Here is a 19,590-nt window from a genome sequence, read left to right on the forward strand (position 1 = left end):
TTCAATTTCATATATTATTTAACTTTATCTATCTAATGTGATATTGTTCAGCTTACACATTCTTTTTATTAAATGTTAATCACACACATTTTAGTGGCCTAAAATTATGCATTTATTATATCTTATCTATGTGAGAAAAATGACCTCAGTAAAGATCATGGTCCCTAGTCTTACCACCTGTGTGATATGATCAACAGTGGACTTAAGGATGCTATTACTACACCTGCTTGAAATTTATCACTTTTACCTGGTGCATCTCTGTTAGCCTCAAGGTTGGGTCTCCGTCCAATCATTTCCTTCCTGTTTACATGGCTGATACAAACAGCTGCAGAATTTGTATATGACGCAAATCCAAGGGGTGCCCCTTGCATTCTGTAGTGTCTTCTGAAGCGCACAAGCTGCAAATATATAGCTAATGACCCAGCATCAGTTCCATATAGCAGAGTTTCTATTAGGGCCCTCAGTAGGACATGCTCCAATTACTACAAAGAGGAAACAAACCTATACCTACCAATAAACAGAAGATTCACTTTATGAGTGTCTACGATGAGGCAAGCTGTGTTATAAGTGTTGGGAACTCAAAAGTGAATAGTACAGACCTAGCCCCATTCTCATGCAGCTTACGTTCTAGTGTAATGGGGGAACAGATAATAATAAAATAAAAATAGTTAGAAGAAAACATTGGAGAGTAATAAGTGCTATGAAGGAAAATGAAGCAAGAAAATAGGATAGACAGATATGGATGCTATTTTAGGGAAAAAAAGCAACTTCTCTTTGAAGTGGCAATATAAACAGAAAAGCTACTCTGTAAGAGAACATATGAACAGAAAGCTGAATGAAATGAGTAAGTGACCCTGCCATGCAAGTATGTGGAAGAATAGTATTTCAGTGTGGGGGAATAGCAAGTGCACGCTCCTGAGACAAGAGTGTGCTCAGAGCACTTAAGGAATAGCAAGGGAACTATAGTGGCTAGGCAGAAGTAGGCACAATAGAATGGTAGGAAATGAAGACACAGAGAAATCTAGAGACAAGACCAAGTGGTGACTTATAAGCAGTAGGGAGAACTGAGGAATTTATTCTAAGTATGATGGGAAATCATTGACAGATTTTGTGAGGAGTAACATTACCTGATTTGCCACTTAGACATATCATTCTTGCTGCTATTGGAGAACAGACTGAGAAATGCAAGACAGCAAGCAATGAGACAAGTTAGGAGGCTACAGAAGTTGTCCACATTAGATATGGTAATGACTTCAACTAGGTTATTGAGGGTGGTGGTGGTGGAGGTGGCGAGAAGAGTGAAAATAAGAACATATTCTCAAGGTAGCTCTGATTACCTTTGCTCTACTATTCATTGAGAGATTATATATGAGGTGTAAGAGAAATAGAAGAATGAAATGTGACTGCAACATTTTAATCCTGAGCAACTAGATAAGTGGTGGTGCCATTTTCTTTCATATGGAACATTGGAAGACAAGAAAGTTGAGGGCAGAAAATAATAGGAATCAAGAGGTTATGTTTGGAGATGTTGAGTTGAGGTGCCTAAAGACATCCAATTAGAGGTCACTTTGGTTAGTATTGGGGGGGTCAATTGAGCCAATCGAGAATTATGTTTCCCAAAGTTCCCTTCCCTGAATAGTTCTAGAGGGGTCATAGGAGACATTTTGTGTGAGATTTGGAAGGCGGAAGTGAAGCGGCAGCCATGTTCTTTTTATTCTCAGGAGGAGGATTTAGGGAATGAGGTGCTTTTGCAGTGCACACGTGTGGTCACTTATCTACAGACTCACCTTGCTGTTGTGAGGCAGCAGCCAACTCTCAGAAACTTAAGGAGTATAAAAAAAGAAAATTAGCATCTAGCACTAGCGATTTACTTTTTTACTGTTTTATAATGGATAGATGGATAGTGAGAATGAAGCATATTATTAAATAATGTGACAAGGGATTTAAGTCGTAATTAAAGAACAGTCCTTGGCCAGAAAGGATAACAAACACCTTTACACAAAGCTCCCATTGGTCCTGAAGCCCAGCAGGTGCTGGCAATGCTTTGAAGAGGCTACAGAGCAAATCTGCTGCAGTTTTGCTGGCCTGTTAAAAATAGCCCTAGGCCAGACACATGCCATCCATCCGAATTAAGTGGATCACTCAGCACCTGCTTCCTGTATCCTGTCTTCTGTTACTCCATGTGCTTCTCCAGATACTGACGGGTCCTTGGCCCTTGCTTCTAGGTGTAACAGTGATCTCTGCCCAGGGAGAAGGTAATGATCCCTGGAACAGGATATGCAAGCCAGGCACATATTTATCATCTCAGGATGGAGCTTCCATTACTAATAATAGCTGTCTTGTATTGAGCCCTCACTCTGTGCCGAGCTCTTGCAACATTCCAGATCTTATCTCATTAAATCCTGACAACAGTGGTATAAGGCAGTTTCTGGTATAATTTCCACTTTGCATAAATAAATTTAGTTGTAAAGAAATTAAGTAAATTGCTCAAGGTCTCACAGCAAATGGCAGAACAATAAGAACTAAACCAGGTGTCACCTGCCCCTAATGAGTGACTGGCATCACTGACTATATTAAATTGCTCTTGTGGGCTTAGGAGAAGCTTGGGGAAAGCTTCTTTCTTGCAGAGACTTCAGAGAGTATATGACTGGTTGCTTTGAAATTGAACTCTGATGTGGCCCCTAGATTCTTTGAAATTTTGAAGGAGAGAGTAGAATTGCAAAGACTTGTGATGTTTCAAAGGAAATAGTGAGTTTCTGTTTTGAAAGAGAAGTAACATATCTTTAAGACAGATTCTATTGTTTGAAAAAAATCGCTTGAATGAACCATATAACTAGGTAAATAAAAAGCAGACTCTACTATGAGAAAAGTTATTTCAGATTATTCATTATAAGCAGTAAAAATGCTCTGTATAATAATGGAAAATGTGGTCACCGTGGTACATCTCTGCAGACTGACATCTGATTTTTTTAATAGGATGAGACTTGACTGTTCAAGAAAACAACAGCTTGTCCTGTGTACAATTCTGAGTACTCGCTGATGGAAAATTAAAGACTGAATACCAAAAGACAAAGGAGCTGTTTTCCTGGAGTCCTTCTTGGGCTCTGAGCACAGCAGTGGTGAGCTAGGCAGCAGAGGTGAAGTGTGGAGCTTGAGGAGCAAAAGACGAAAGGTACGACCCACCAGGAAGATGCAGCCATCATAAGCATGTATGTACTAAAAACATGGCTACAAGTCATACAAAGCAAAACTATTATTATAAATAGAATTTCACAGGGCCAGCCTGGTGGCGCAGCGCTGAAGTGTGCACATTCTGCTTTAGTGGCCCGGGGCTCACCGTTTCAGATCCCTGGTGTGGATATGGCACCGCTTAGCAAGCCATACTTTGACAGGTGTCCTACATAGAGGAAGATGGGCACAGATGTTAGCTCAGGGCCAGTCTTCCTCAGCAAAAAGTGGAAGATTGGCAGCATATATCAGCTCAGGGTTAATATTTCTCAAAAAAGAAAAAGAAGAAATAGAATTTCACAAAATAATAGATTAAAAAATTTCCAGTAAGCAGAGAATATAGAATTTTTTCCAAAATACTCATAGAATATATTAGTTAAAAAATCTATAAAATGCAAACAAAATTCGCATGTTATAATAATGAAAGACAATAGAATAGAATTAGAAGTTAAAAGCTAAAATAGCCAAAATTAATGAATTTTTTGCAAATAAAAATATACTTTTCTATATCATTTGTGTCAGAGAGAAAATCAAAACTGAAATTAGAGATTATTTAGAAATGAATTTTACTATGTATCAAATCATATATTAAATCATACCCCCCAAAATTTTATGCATTAAATCAATTTGTTTTGAAAGCCTGATAATAAATGAAATTTGCATTCACCTCAAGAATCTAGGAAACAACAAAATAAGCCAAAAAAAAAAATTCAGAACCAAAGCCAATAGAAATTGTTAGTGTGTTACATAAAACTGAGTCTAAGCTTCCCTTCTGTCTCTCTATTAAACAATACAGAGAACAAGCAAAAACAAGTCAGTTACTTGCTCTGGGAGATACTTGCTCTTGGAAGATAAGACTATGAACCAACTAAAATGGCTTTTTAATCAAGACTAATAGCTTGTTCGTCAATACTCATTTCAAGACCCTCACTTCATGGTGCCCATCAATCCAAAAGTATTATTTCTTAAATCCCCCTAAATCCCAACCAGTTTCCCTCCTGACAAGACTTCAGTCCAGGCACTACCACCTAACAAACATCTCTTCTCCCTCTGACTTTCCCTTTCTCAGATGCTACACTAGTACTCTATTCAGGTGGTATTCTTCTTTACTGAATCAAGTCTAATAAACTCAGCTTTGCTTGATTGATGATATTTCTGGAGGCATTTTAGGAAGTTAACAGTCAATTGAAGAAAAAGAAAGAAATCAATAAATATAAAAAATTATTTAAATGAGGAAGAAGTGAGAAATCATTTTCACAGAAAAAGTCCGAATACTATATGGAGATACTCACCCCCTAGGAGGTGGAGCTTAATTCTTATCCCTTCCCCACATCGGCCCATTGAGGATGGGCTAGACTTGGCTGATATCTTCCAAAGAACTGTATAGAGAAAAGGAAAAATGGTAAATTTACAATGGAGGAACTTGGCTAACACTACCTTAACCAAATGATGAAGGTTAACATCACCAGTGATGCCACGTGGACATCATTACCCTCTGATATGATGTGATGAAAAAGGCCTTTCTCCCTGTGGTATTCTTTCCCCAAACCCAGAATCCCAGTCTAAGCATGAGAGAAACAACAGATAGATCCATATTTGGGGGCATTCAGCAAGATACCTGCCCAGTATGCCTCAGGGCTTTCAAGTCATGAAAATCAGGAAAGACTGGAAAACTACCACAGCTCAGAGGATACTATGGAAATGGGGCAACTATATGCCATAGGGTAGCCTGGTTTGAATCGCGGAAGAGTAAGAGGACAATAAAGGAAGAACTCATGAAATCCAAATAAGTCTGGAGTTTAATTACAGCAATGTTCAAATAAAAGTATTGAAATTGAAACCGAAGGAAAAGTTACTTGATAAATATAAAAAAATACATCTGATAATTTTGACTAAGAACAAAGAGAAAAACTTAGTTAGTACTTAAAAAGGAACATAACCAAAGATTAGATTTTAAAATAACTCTTTCATGAATTTTATTGTACATATTTGAAAATTTAGATAAAATAAAAAATTTCTTTAAAAAGTAATTTAAACTAGCAGAACTTAACTGTGAATATGTTGAAATTTTGGAAATAAATTACTCAAAGTGATAGGATATCTCTGGTAGATAGCAAACGTGCTATACAGTTATATTAATTAAAACAATACAGAGGAAGAGTAATGTATGTATATATATAGGAGAAATATGATTTCCATAAAGATTCTAGGGGTGCTCAGGGAAGGAAAATACCTACTTAAGTTCCTGGACTCTGAGATTTGAAGATTTATAGATCTAAAAGGATAGACTCATATGGTCCTGACCAAGATCTCCAGCAGGGAGTCACCAGAGCCCATAGAAGGAATTCATCAGGAGTGAAGACAGTAGCATTTCAAGAACCTCAGGGTTGTTTATTTGTCAAGGCTGGTTCAATAATGTGTGTAGATGAAACAGGAAGGCCTTCTGCATCCAATCAAGCTGACACTGTGGTATTGGGCAGTCTTGTCCACAGAAATAGAACCAACAGGATATGTACATGTATACGCACACATGTGTATGTGTACGTGTATATGTATACATATGTATGTGTATATATATGCATATACATATATATGCAAAGGGGGAGAGCTTTACTTTAAGGAATTGGCTTATGAGATAGAGAGTCATGGCAAATCTAAAATCTCAGGGTAGGCTGGCAGGCTGGAGACCCAGGGAAGAGTTGCAGTTTGAGTCCAAAGATGGTTTGCTGGTATAATTTCCTCTTCTTCTGGGGAAGTCAGACTTTTCCTATTAAGGCATTCAACTGATTGAACGAGGCCTACCCACATTATGAGGATAGTCTGCTTTATTCAAAGTCTGTGATTTAAATGTTCATCTCATCTTAAAAAAATACCTTTACAGAAACATCTAAAATAATTTTTGAACAAATATTTGGGTACCATGGCCTAGCCAAGTTGACACATAAAATTCACTATCATGAATATTTTATGCTTTCATGGCTGCCCATACGAGTGTGAACTATCACAGCTCCCTCTATCTGTGGGACCAAGGGGAGGAAGCGGTAGAGCTGCTCCCATCCCTTTTGGACTGAGTAAGCTACTAGTGTTCTTGGGTCTTTCATGTGCAAAAGGAGGAAGATGAAAATTCCATTCATCTAACTGTTAAGGCCAGGTGTGGCTTGGGCTAGTGAACGAAAAAAGAAAGAAAAAAGAAATGTACTCCAAACTTATTAAGTAGGTCACAATGGTTACATATAAAATATTTAAAGAAAAAATATTAACAGAATGTTTTTATTATCTTGACTTGACAGACTCTCTTATTCAAGACACATAGCGTGGAAACAATATAAAATAATGACAAATGTAACTACAGATGGTCCCAACTTATGATGATATGACTTCATGATTTTTCTACTTTATGATGGTGTGAAAGCACTATGCATTCAGTGGAAACTACTTTGAATTTTGAATTTTGCTTTTTCCCAGGCTAGCGATATGGGGTACGATACTCTCTCATGGTGCTGGGCAGCTGCAGCGAGGCACCCATCCCAGTCAGCCCTGCAACCGTGAAAGTGAAAAACCAATAGGCTTCCAACCATTCTGCACCCAGACAGCCATTCTGTTTGTCACTTTCAGTGCTGTGTTCAATAAATTACATGAGCTATTCTACATTTTACTATAAAATAGGCTTTCTGTTAGAGGATTTTGCCCAACTGTAGGCTAACATAAGTGTTCTGAGCACATTTAAGGTAGATTAGGCTAGGCTATGGTGTTTGGGAGGTTAGGTGTGTTAAATGCATTTTCAGTTTGTGATATTTTAATCTTAGGATGGGTTTATCAGGACTTAACCCCATCGTTAAGTCAAGAAATATCTCTACATATCATTATTTTAAAAGTTATTCATGGATAACCACAGCCCTGATTAGTTGTAAATGGTAAGCAACATAGTAAACTATGGATTAATGGCCATTATATATTAATGAATTATACGATCAGTGAGAAATACTTAAACAATGTACCAGAACAATAGATGAAGAATGTGAAAGTAATTCATAGAAGAAGAAATAAATAAGTGCAACAATCATATGGAAACATCAAATGTAGGCATTAAGGAATATATTTGAAAACAATGCAATTCAAAATTTCTCTATCAGGCTAACTTTTTTTTTTTCTTTAAAGCAGTTATTAGTGAATGTGGCAAGGTGGGAAACATACACAGTTGGTAGAAAAAGTAAATTTAAGGACAAATTACTTCTATCAATCTTTGAAACATGCAAACACTTTGAATAGAAAAATCCACCTGCAGAATTTAATCCCGTAGAAATTCTCCCACTTAGCTGTTGATTATTGCATTATTTTTAGGAAATAAAGAAAATGAAGTAATGTTATATTTTATTAATATGAGGATGGTTTAGTAAAGGGAGATATGTTTACAACTTGGAGTAGCTGGCTGTTAGAAGAATGAAATTTACTGAAGTGCAAGGATGCCCATGCCATTTTGTTTGTGGGGTAGAGAAAAATGCTAATTGCAGAGCAGTACACAGTCAGGTTTAATTTTGTAAGAATAAATATATTCTTGTGTATTTTTCCTATATACACATATATGTATGCATATACATACATATATATATATACACATATATACTTGCATGTGCAAATTCTTAATTGTACACATCAGTATGCTCACAGATTATAACTAGTGTGTAAGAGCTTCGAGGGATAGATATGAAAAAATTACTTTCACTTTATATACTTCTGTATTATTGAATATTTTCAATGAGCTGTCACTTCTTTCATGCTTACTTTAAATTGTACACAAGGGTTACCGGAAAGCTGATGCTCTCCACACCTTGCCTCGATAAGGTTAGACCCTCCTGCTGTTGTTATGTCATTTATCATTCTATACATGACTGCTTTCTATGTAAACCATCAGGTGCAGTGTACCAGGCATGTACCAGCTTAACTCAATGTAAAATGATTAATAAATATTGGGAAATTAAAGAAACAAAAAATAATGAATAAATAAATGATTTAATAGGAGAAAGGATGAATGAAAGGATACACAAAATAACGTTTAACAGTAGAGGAACTAAAGAAAAATGAGTATGACATATTAGAAAGTTACAATCTTCTGCAAATGATTAAAAAATAAAAAGAAGCTAAACATTAAAATTTAACTAGGTGGAAGTAATATCTATTAGACATTAATGGAAGTTATTTACTATTTTGTGTTTATTTTACAAACAAAATAGAACATGGTCACATACATTATTAAATACAACAAATTAAGTTTGCTACAAAATTGCTTGAATTGTAATAACACTTATTTCATTCATTGGATTTCTTCAAAGAATTAGGATTTTCTTGTAATTACATAGATGTATCATGAGTACAAAAATTGCTATTTTTTTAAAAGAATTGAATTGTCAGTTTTTCATATCATATTTAGTCATATTTAATATGAAAACATTTTTAAAAATTATACATTTTTCTTGGTTATTTGTGCATTGCTTTTCAATTAGTAACTTTCAGTTGGCAAGAAGGGAAAGTACCTGATGTGTTACATTTATTCCATCTAAAGGTAGTAACTATTCAAAAGATGGGAAATGCATGGTCCAGAACCCAGGGTACTTAGAATGCATTAGACACATCCACGCTGTCATCAGAAAGCTGGTTTGCTCCCATTACTAAAACGTGTTACTTTACCATGTTGTTTCTTCCAAGAAAAGTAGCCACATTCATAAAAACACAACCCTGAAACTTTCTGAAAATTTATGTGTAAGAGAAGAAAATAAAAGGCTGGCTTTAGGAATAGTGATCATTTCTTTTTAAATATTTAATAGTGTGGCTAATTTATGCCACTGTCAAATTTTTGAGCTCTACGAAGCTTATCTGTTTTACTTCAGGTAGATTTTGTTCAACCTCTCTAAATAATAAACAATTTCTAAGTTAAAGTAAGAAAGAACTGAAAAGTTTTGTGTGATTTTTCAGCTTTCTTTTGGAGAACTGTGCTAGTAAGTACTAATTTCCCCTTTTGAGAAGCTTGGTAAAAGCTCCTGAAATATTTTATTAACACTATATCCTGAGTCCACTCACCTAGTTCAGGGAACAAAAAACTGCAGCTCATGGCCCACTACATGTTTTTGCAAATAAAGTTTTATTGGAACACATCGGCCCATTCATTTGCATATTGTCTATGGCCGCTTCTTTGCTGTAGCAGTAGAGTTGAGTAGTTGCAACACGGACTGTGTGGACTGCAAAGCCTAAAATCTTTACTATCTGGCCTTTTATGGAAAACATTTGTTCACTCCTGAACTGAACTAATTGACCCTTGTGTCCTACCCCATCACAATAGTAAACTAATACCCAGAAACCATAGAGAGTACACATGGACTACAGCAACATTTCTTATAATTGAGAAATGTAAATAATCCCTTTGAAGGATAAAAACTATTCTAGACCATGAATAATAACTTAAATTACTTTTATTATATACATGAAGAAAAATGACTATATGTACACTCTTTTTTATAGCTTTAGTTTACTGCAAGATATATGTAAATTATTAAAAATAAAATTAACATTAAGTGGGTTTAATGATGATGTTATCTTGCACTAACTAAATCAGTGCTTGAAGCATGCAAATGGCACTACCTGAATGATGTAGGGTCTTTTGAGTTTGGCACATGGGCCCTACTGCACTCCATGTGATGACTGAGTTCTCCCTCTATTTTTCTCCATTCACGTTACTATGAAACCTCCTTTGGAACAGAAAAAATTGGCATCATTTGGGCTTGACTTCTTAACTAAGCACATCGTAAATGGAGAAAGATCATATAACTGATGTTCTAAAACTACCTCTGTTCTTTTCTCAGTACCAGTAAGGTATTCCCTCATGACACCAACTCATTTCCAACGCAGGCAGTGGAACCCCACGGCAGTCCTTGTTTATAGTGACCATCCAGGTAACCTGATATGAGCTCATGCATATATATTAAAATATTACTAAAATGAAGAGGAAAATTAAACTAGTCTCATTGAGAACTTGTGGATTACCAAAATACATTTGCACTCCTTTATACTGTTTAAGAATCACTGACCCACAGCAAGGTGAAAACATTTCAAAAGAAAGGAAGTGCAGGTTTTTGGTCACTTAGTTCATTCAGTAAGGTAAGGATGAAAGATGCTACAATGTTACTTAATGCAGGAGCAACTTTTATTATAGCCCTATAAAACTTGAGCAAAGAGTCACAAACAGGTCCCTCTATTTCAATAGAATCTGTCCTCCCATAAGCAATGTAACCAATTCAATAAAATAAGTACATTGATCATCAACCCTGCCTAATACAGAATTGTGAAGGACTTGAACGCAATATGGAAGATGTGTTTCCTGTACTATAAATGCTTATAGCTAACCTAAAATAACAAGTTACTACATCAAATAGTTATGTAGTACAGGGTTTCAAGTCTGTGTATGAACAACTGCCAAGACAAATGGTAAAAATAATAAATACTTTAAAAATTCTAAAGGAATTTGATTAACTAGTACAAATTATATAAGATACAGAAGTTTGCCTTGTAAAGATTCTTATAACAATGAACCATAGTAAAATTCTGATTACTTTAATCCCAAATCCATGTATAAAAAAACTGGCCAAATCATTGTACTTCATCAGAAAATGGGATCGCCAATTTCAACTTGACATATTTTGATGCTTACTTAACACCTTTAGAGAAGATTACTTTAGATAATTATAAGATTATAAAACCATTAAGCAATTAGGAAATTACGATTCTTCTGGATAATATATCTCTGATTTGAATGTGTTCCAGGTACCAATAGTCTCTACTGTTTAACCAACTGTTCTAGAACAGACCATAGAATTTGCCTGGGGTGAAGATGACTAAGAATGATGAATTGGACTCAATTCTAGGTTACTTTTACCTTGATTTTCTTCCAAAGCAGCAAATAAACAGAGCATCTGATGTAAATAAGATAAGAAAGTAGGTGGGTGGTTATGACTACACACTTTGCATCTTACACCTTGGGGAGGTGCTACACAGTTTGATGGTCTCGGGAAACCATTGGAAATGAGTACTGCTGAGTCAGAGAGTGGACCTGTGGGCTCACTGCCTACTATGTCCCAATAGTTATGCTTGCACTAAGAAACAACTTACACTATTTTAAAAGGCAATAATTCTGTTATTCAGGAACCTGCATCTCCACGCCATCTCTGCAAGTGTGCATCTTATGCACACTTAGGCATAGCGGTGCCTAGCATACTAATAATATTCTGCTTCCCTGATTACCAGTACATCAAAAAATTGTTTCTTGAAACAAAGAGAAAATACAGGTATAGGAAATAAGGACAATGAGAAAGAAAAACAGTGATATATGTTTAATTTAAAAGATTCTTAATTATTTTGATAAAAATATACTTTAGATTATAATTCCATCATAAAATCCTCTGCAAGTTTTTATGATTTTGAAATCTTATTAATAGGAACCACAAAATACTCAAGAAATTTAGTATATAAATAAATTTTATCACAAATGCAATAATGGCTACGTCATATCAAGAAATTATATATGAAATCCATCTGACATGGTAACATCTTTTATATCCCGCTTCCTCTCAGAATAGTCCATGGCACATTATAAAACAGATTTCCTTTAGTTCATGACTTGTTCAGTTGCAAATTCATGTAAACTACAGGACCAGTTTGGCACCTGCTGTGATCATGAGTCTACTGCTGTTTCTCTAATCAGAAAACATTCCTATTAGATAAACCATCTGGCTTGAAAAGCATCCCTTTTGCATTCAAAATGGTTTTGGTAGAATTCAGCCAAAGTATATTTTAAAAGGAAAGATGTGTCAGCAAGACTAGTCTGTTTACTAATGGAATAGTCCTCTATTAAAATACCGTTTGCGAATAAAGGCTGTAGAATGAAAATATTACACAGCATGAATATGTTCTAGTTATGTGTGAAAATGTTGGTGTTAGCAACCTTTGTCTAAGGCCATCCCCTGAAATCTACTGAGATTTACTCAGTCATAGTCATTGTCTGATCAGAGCCAACTAAATTGCATGTTATTCTAATTGCAATCATTTTCATTGAAGTGTGACATATCATGAATGTTGCTTCGTGACCGTCAATATTACCCATGGGAACTAAAGTACTACTTGGCTATCAACTGAATCATATTTATTCTCGTGTATGTGAACCATCTTTATTTGTGCTCATGTTCTTCTGGATCTATATTTTATATCATTTGGTCAAATAACAGTAAAAATATAATTTACTTTAGAAATAATTCATAGGAACTCAAAATATCTAGCCTTAATATTTTGAGTGAATTTTGGGCACTACTAACATGAAAAATAAAATATTGAAGCTTGAGATTCTTAGAGTTAATTAAAGCTTAACAGTCACAAGGAAAAATGTGGATGCTAAAAGAAATGCCGCTCCTAGATCTTTTCAATTAATGTGTTTATCAAAATTTTGTTGCACACACACACTTGGTAAGATGTTCTTAGCTATATTACAAAAAATAGAGACATGGTTCCTGCCTTCCAGAAGTTTGCATCTATTTGAAGAAGCACGACTAATATATGAAATAACTGCCTAGTCATGAAAGAGTGCCTGTGGATTTTCTATATTCAATGGAAAATATCACAATGATCAGAAAAGGGAAAATCAGAATGGCAGAGGTAGAATTTAGAATTGTTTTGGTGGTCAAGTTGGTGTTAGAAGGATAGAAGGCAAAAAGGCAAGACTCTTGGAAGGATGAGCAGATGGAAGAGCAGAAAAGTAGGGTAAAGGTAAAATGATCTTTTGGAAGCATGTGATGGATTTGGATTTGAATAAGTCAAACTTAAGATATTGATAGCCATCCAGAGTCCTAGTAGTGTGAGTCAAATAATTTAATGTTTGCCCATACATTTCAATACTCTGATGTTTTGCTTTTATTTTTTCAATTGGACTGTAAGCTCCTTGTCCACAGAGCATATATTATATTCTGGAGCACGTAGTAACTAATGATGCCTTGAACATTGTGGCACTCGTGGGATATTTTTTCAAAGAATGAGTGTTTGAATAGGTACATAACAAATGCTGGATATGTGATTTTTCTTTTATTGTGTAATTAAAAATGCCTCTGTCATTTGCTGCTAAAAATCTAAAAACTTTTTATATTGGCAGTTCCTGAAGTGTGAAGTAACTTTATTGAATTAGTTTAAATATATAATTATTGATAAATGGAAAGAAATTATGAAGGTGAAATTGGATAATCCTTGAAAATCCTAACAACCACCTCAAATCACCTTTTACATCCTACCTTGTTATCATTTCCTCTTTTTTCTGCCTTTAAATTCCCATCATCAAAATCACTCTTCTGGAAAATACAACAGATGTGAAATCATTGTCTTCGGGAGTTTCCCAGGAACACTCTCGATATTTTTGGAATGGTTATTTATTATCTGAATCTAGAAATAGGTGCTGGAATACTTTGCCATCACACTATTAACAGGACATTATCATCATATTTGGTAAGTAACAGCTTTGAAAGAAGAGAGTTTTTTCAGAAAGAAAATGATGAAGTACAGTTACATTTCAGTAGGCAGGAGGAAAAAATAGAAATTTCTAGGGCTTCGGAAGGGGTACCATAAGTAATTAAGCATAAGGAAAGGCAAACTATGTCAACATAGATCTACCTACGCATTCATTGTGTATGCATGTGTGTACACAGTGTGTATATGTGTTACATAGAATTTCTGCATCTATAAATGAGCTAAAAAAGTGTAAAATAATAGATGCAATAAATAAATATATGAGGATAATTATTTTCAATAATTGATGTTTATATTCAATCTCAATATAAGCACCTTCTATTTTCTATTAATGATTACCTTAAGAGTGGGCCCTCTATAAAATTGCTTAGCCAAAAACCTGTTTCTGTTAGACATATAGGTTAATAAAACTGACATATGCCATTTATTGATTATTTACATATGCCAGGCACTCTGCCAAGTGTTTATATATTCATATTTTAAAATTTATTTCTCACTAGATGCCTGTGGTTTTTTATAAACAAGGAAACTGTCAGACAGAGGTACAGGAGCTCTGCAATGGTGTAGAACGGGGCCTATGAATTTAATCACTGCATCCCCGACTCATAGTGATGCAAATCTGGAAACAAAGGGGGAAGTGGGTGGCTCCTAGTGTTGTTTTTAACGCTATGGTTGATATTTTCCTGATCTAGTGGACTTCCGAATAAGGATACTGTTAATCAGTAAAGTTGTCGGAATGAACCATAAGTAAGTGTCGCCTCTTGAAGGATCAGAACCCAATTTGAGGCAAGACTTCTTGAAAGTGATCAGTAAACCCAGAAGTGGGGAGCTAGCTCACAGCATCCAAATCAGAGCTATAGAAGCTCCAAGGGCTTGTTGAATACTCACAAGAATATAGTATTGGATTCTCCTGATCTTACCAAAAATAAATGGACTAAATACAAAAGCATTCATGAATGAGCAATTGAATAATGATATATTTTAACCATGGTTATGTATTTACATTTGTTAATCATTATAGATCTCCACGCAATCACAAGCAGAATAATATTGTGGTTAACGTCACAATCTCTGGTATATGTGCCTGATTTTGAATCCCAGATCTGTCACTGCCTAGCTGTGTGATCTCAACAAAGCCACTTAACTTCTTTGTGCCTCAATTTTCTCATCAAGGGTCAGTTTGAGCATTAAATAAGTGAAGTACTTACACACTTAGTACAGTGCCTGACACTTCGTGAACACTAAATGTTGTTAGTCACTATTATTATGGTTTTTAGGTAGATACCCCTAAGTGAGATAGATGGATACACTAGTTATTTTAAATCACTGATTTTTAATGGTTAAAAGGTGACGTATCAAAGCGAGGATTGAGAAAACGTTTTTCTCTATCTTAGTCTCCCTGGAAATTCTAATTGCCTTCTCTTCCCACCCTGGCCCTGCACCATAACAAGTTTCTTATCGTCCTCCTGGTTGAGAATCATATGTTCTAATGAGATATCTTACTTACAGGACTATCTTGTAGATGTGAATGAATTGAAGGCAGAAAAAGATTAGAAGCATTGATTTGAGTAGGGTTGGATCACATGCTCTTAATGACCTAAATAGTAGCTTTCTTCACTTGGGTTTTTGACTTGCTCTGTGAAACAAGCTTTGAAACTTGCTGTGGAATGTAATCCTCAACAGAGTGTAAATCCACTCCAAGTGCCCTCAGTATGAATCTCCAAGTGAGAAGCTGCTTACATAGCAAAGTTCTAGGAAAAAATGTACTTCCCTTGAGGAACAGGAACATTTTCTCTTCACTGGCAAGAGCTTCATATGACTGATTGTCTCCTTGTCTTTGACTTGCCTTTACTAATGTGCAAAACAGTAGATACGCATGTTTTTAAGTATGATAGATTAGAGATGTAAGTTATCAAAAGAGTTGTAGGGAGCATAATCTCCTGTAATAGGAGTAAGCCCCATGAGATGGCTTACTTACTTAATATTAATTTGTGGTCACTACTTTTTCTTAGAGAAAAAAACATTTTACATTATCACAAAAGAAAACTGTGAATATGTTTACACTCATCTAGTTGATATCATATTTTCATATTTAGTTCCTAACAGATTTTTTTTTTAGTTTCTGGTGTTGGTTGAATTGTGTTCCCCAAAAAGGTAAGTTGAAGTTCTAACTCCTAGTACTTGAGAATGTGACCTTATTTGAAAATAGGGCCTTTGCAGATGTAATCAATTTAAGATATGGTCATAGTGAATTAGGTGGCCCCTAAATCCAATGACTGATGTTCTTATAAGCAGAGGCAGATTTGGACACAGGGACACAGACGCACACAGAGAGAAGACAGCTGTGTGAAATTGGAGGCAGAAATTGGAGTGTGCTGCTACAGCCAAGGAATGCCAAGGATTGCCCGCAACCATCAGAATCCAGAAAGAGGCAAGAAAGGATTCTTCCCTGGAGCCTTCAAAGAGAACATGACCCAACAGACATCTGGATTTCAGACTTCTCGCCTCCAGAACTGTGAGAGAATAAATTTCTTTTGCTTTAGGTCATCAGTTCGTGGTGATTTCTTATGGAAGCCCTAGGAAACTAGTACAGTCCGCATCATCCACGACATGCCGACCATAATGGCCTTCTTTTAGATCTTCAAACACATGAAGTGCCTTGACTCCTTTGCATAGGCTGTTCACTTCATCTGGAATGCTTTTCCTCAGATCCCTCCATGGCTGGCTTTTGCTTTTTGTTAAGGACCTACACAGGCCAGAGACCTTCCCTGATGACCTAAATTAAAGCAGGCAGTCATTTACGCTCCACCACATCGGTCTAATTTATGTCCTACATAGAAACTATATTAATATTTTTCTTTTTTATCTATTTTGTTTCTTTGTGGGTTTGTTTATTTTTTGTTCCTCCACCACTAGAATATAAACTTTATGAGAACAAGAATTTTATGTTTGTTCAGTGCCCAGAATAGAGTCTGTAGAATGTAGACATTCAATAAATATTCACTGAATGAATGAATGAAGTCATATTTCTTTTTTACCTCTTGAACAGAATATTGTGATGTCATAGGACAAGATCCTGAAAAATATTTTATTAGTTTCAATTTTATAAACAGCTATTGTACATCTTTATGAGCAGGATAATTTTATTTTTTTAATTTTAGTTAGTAAAATTGGGCTTGCAAAAAATTATTTCATGGATATTCTTTTACATCGGAATAACTTGCCACAGTATTGGTACCTGAAAATACCTTTCCACTGTGTGGTTACTCTTAATTTTTCCAAGTCAGCTACCGACAGGAAAATAAACTTTCAGCAAATTTTCCTTCTTTTAGTCAACAAATTCCTAAAGGTAGTAGTTGATATATTCTGTGGTGTTCAGTTAACTTGTCAAGAATACAAAGTACAATCTGATTTGCTCTTTCCTGAAAATCTTAATGTAGTTGGGTGTAATGCATGAATATGTAAGAGTATGCTTGTGAAGGAACATGATGGGTTGTATGGAACTGAGAACTTCTCTAGTTTCCTCTCTAGGAAGTGTTTTTCTTAAATATATTCAAGGCAAATGACCTCCTCTGTTTGATAACTTTGGTGAAACTCTTGCCTACAGTTTTATAGTGTGTGGCACTAATGACTTCCCTAAAGTGTTCTGGACATTTTTTTGATACTTGTTAGTCTTACACTACCATTACAAGTTGTTGTTGTTATCTTTAACATTCATCAGAGTTTGTTTTTGGATGGGTTTTTTAAAAGTTATAGCTCATATTTGCAATAAGCTAGAGCCTTGTGTGTTATTTTGTCATGGTGCCTAGTGTAATTTACATGCATTGGTTAGCATGTTTGTTATTTGTTTCAACTGATACCTTGATATCTTTCTCCAATATTAATTTTCTTTAAAAAAATCAATTTTTAACTTTCTGTTTACTTTGTTCCTCTGTTGGTCGATCACACCATCCCACATTTCCCCAGTTGTTCAGCCCCTTAAACATAGGAGGGATCCAGTCTCTCTTTTTCTTTCTTTTCCTTACCTACCATAACAAATTCATCAGTGACACCTACTAGTTTTGCTTTTATATCTAGTCGCTTTTCTTCCTCTCCAAAGCTATCACTGGGGACAACTGAATAAACTGCTGATGGACTCCCCTCTTCTCACTTAAGTGCGCTGCATGATTCATTCCCTCACACCCAAGTGATTAGAAAGAGAGTAAATCCTATCCTGCTGCTATCAAGCTTCATACTCAGATAACATGTCACTGTGCTTGGTGCAGACTCCTTCTGAGGACCTTCAGGGACCACAGGAGCTGATCCTGCCAACTACTCACACTACACTCACTCTAGTCTTTTTATATGAGATAATAAATCTCATTGTTACTTAAGCCATTTAAAGTTGGGTCTCATGTTAATTGCAGACCAAAGTAGCTTAATTGATGTGCTTTCTAGTTCATTACCCTGTCCAGTTGTCTTAATGCAGGCAATAAAATTTGAAATTCCCTTGCTTATTTATGCATTTCCTTGTTTTTTGTGTGTCTTTCCTTGCATTTTAAGGCAAAGAACATTGTTTTATATTCATTTCTGACCCAATGGCTGGAATATTGTTTGGCACATAATAGATATTGAATAAATATGTAAAAATATATGATGTATACATTCAATCTATCAAATTTATCTCCTTAATATCTAACGATAAACCTCTATCTGTGCATGTACTATCACAGCTTTAGTTTATTAGTTCTTTCTAGGAATAATTTAATATTCACTATTAAAATAGCTTTTTCTATAGTTTATACACCATCAATTAATCTTTAACACCGTCGCTAAATCAGAAAAGATCTTACCTGCTTGAAATTTGTCTACTGTACCCTACTATAGTAGTATAGCATAGTATATAGTATATAGTACTGTACTATAGTGGTGTAGTATAGTGCCCTACTATAGCAGTATAGTATAGTTTGTAGTATATAGTACTACACTATAATAGTATAGTATCGTATGTAGTATATGGTACTATACTATAGTAGTATGCGATTTTGTGTAGTATATGGTATTATATGATAGTAGTGGAGTATAGTACTCTACTCTGGTGCCTACAAAGGTAAATTCACACTCCATCACATGTAGATGTCAGGCCTTTACCTGCTAATCCAACTTGTCTGCTTCCAGTCTGTATAACAATCATACCCAAGATCTCCAATCTCTTCCAAAAATCATGTGTCACAGGCAGAATTCTAAGATGGCTTTCACAATATCCTTACCTCTGGGTGTGCACGTTTTGTATAATACCTCCCTTTGAGTGTAGGTGGGCCTGACTCAATCAGGTGAGCCATTTTAAAAGAGGATGTGAAACTCAGAGTTGAAGAAGTAAGAGACATGTGAAGCTGCAGCAGATGCTCTCCTGGCCACAGGCAAAATCAGCCCTACAACCACAAGGAATTGATTTCAGCCAACAACCTGAATAAGTTAGGAAGCAGACTCAAAACTCCAGATAAGAACCCCAACCTGGCTGACATTTGGATTGCAGCGTTGTGAGACACTAAGCAGACAACTCAGCAAAGATATATCCAGAATTCTGACCTAACCAACTATGAGATAGTCTATGGGTGTTTTTTGAGGTGCTAAGTATGTGGTAATTTATTCTGCAGCAGTGGAACCATCTAACATGCTTTCTCACATCTCCTTGCCTTTCACTCATTGTTCCCTCTAATTTCAGTCTATGTCTGCCTGGTAGATACTTAGCCATCCTTCAAGATCCAACTCATGTATTACTTTCTTTAGGAATCCTTCCCCTGAAAGACACCTTTCTCCCAAACCAAGCTA

General features: G+C 35.6%; 1 long non-coding RNA gene across 2 annotated transcripts in view; it reads left to right on the forward strand.

The window, feature by feature from the left end:
• The window catches only part of LOC111768980 (uncharacterized), a 300,357-nt gene extending 281,945 nt beyond the window's left edge, over positions 1–18,412 (forward strand). For both annotated transcript variants that reach the window (XR_002801657.2, XR_011428737.1), the window contains exons 6-7: positions 2,977–3,209; positions 16,075–18,412. This is a non-coding gene — a long non-coding RNA (uncharacterized lncRNA). The remainder of the gene's footprint in view (positions 1–2,976; positions 3,210–16,074) is intronic.
• The last annotated feature ends 1,178 nt before the right edge of the window (positions 18,413–19,590 follow it).

This window comes from Equus caballus, chromosome 19 (genome assembly GCF_041296265.1).
Source record: "Equus caballus isolate H_3958 breed thoroughbred chromosome 19, TB-T2T, whole genome shotgun sequence".
NCBI classification, from domain to species: Eukaryota; Metazoa; Chordata; class Mammalia; order Perissodactyla; family Equidae; genus Equus; species Equus caballus.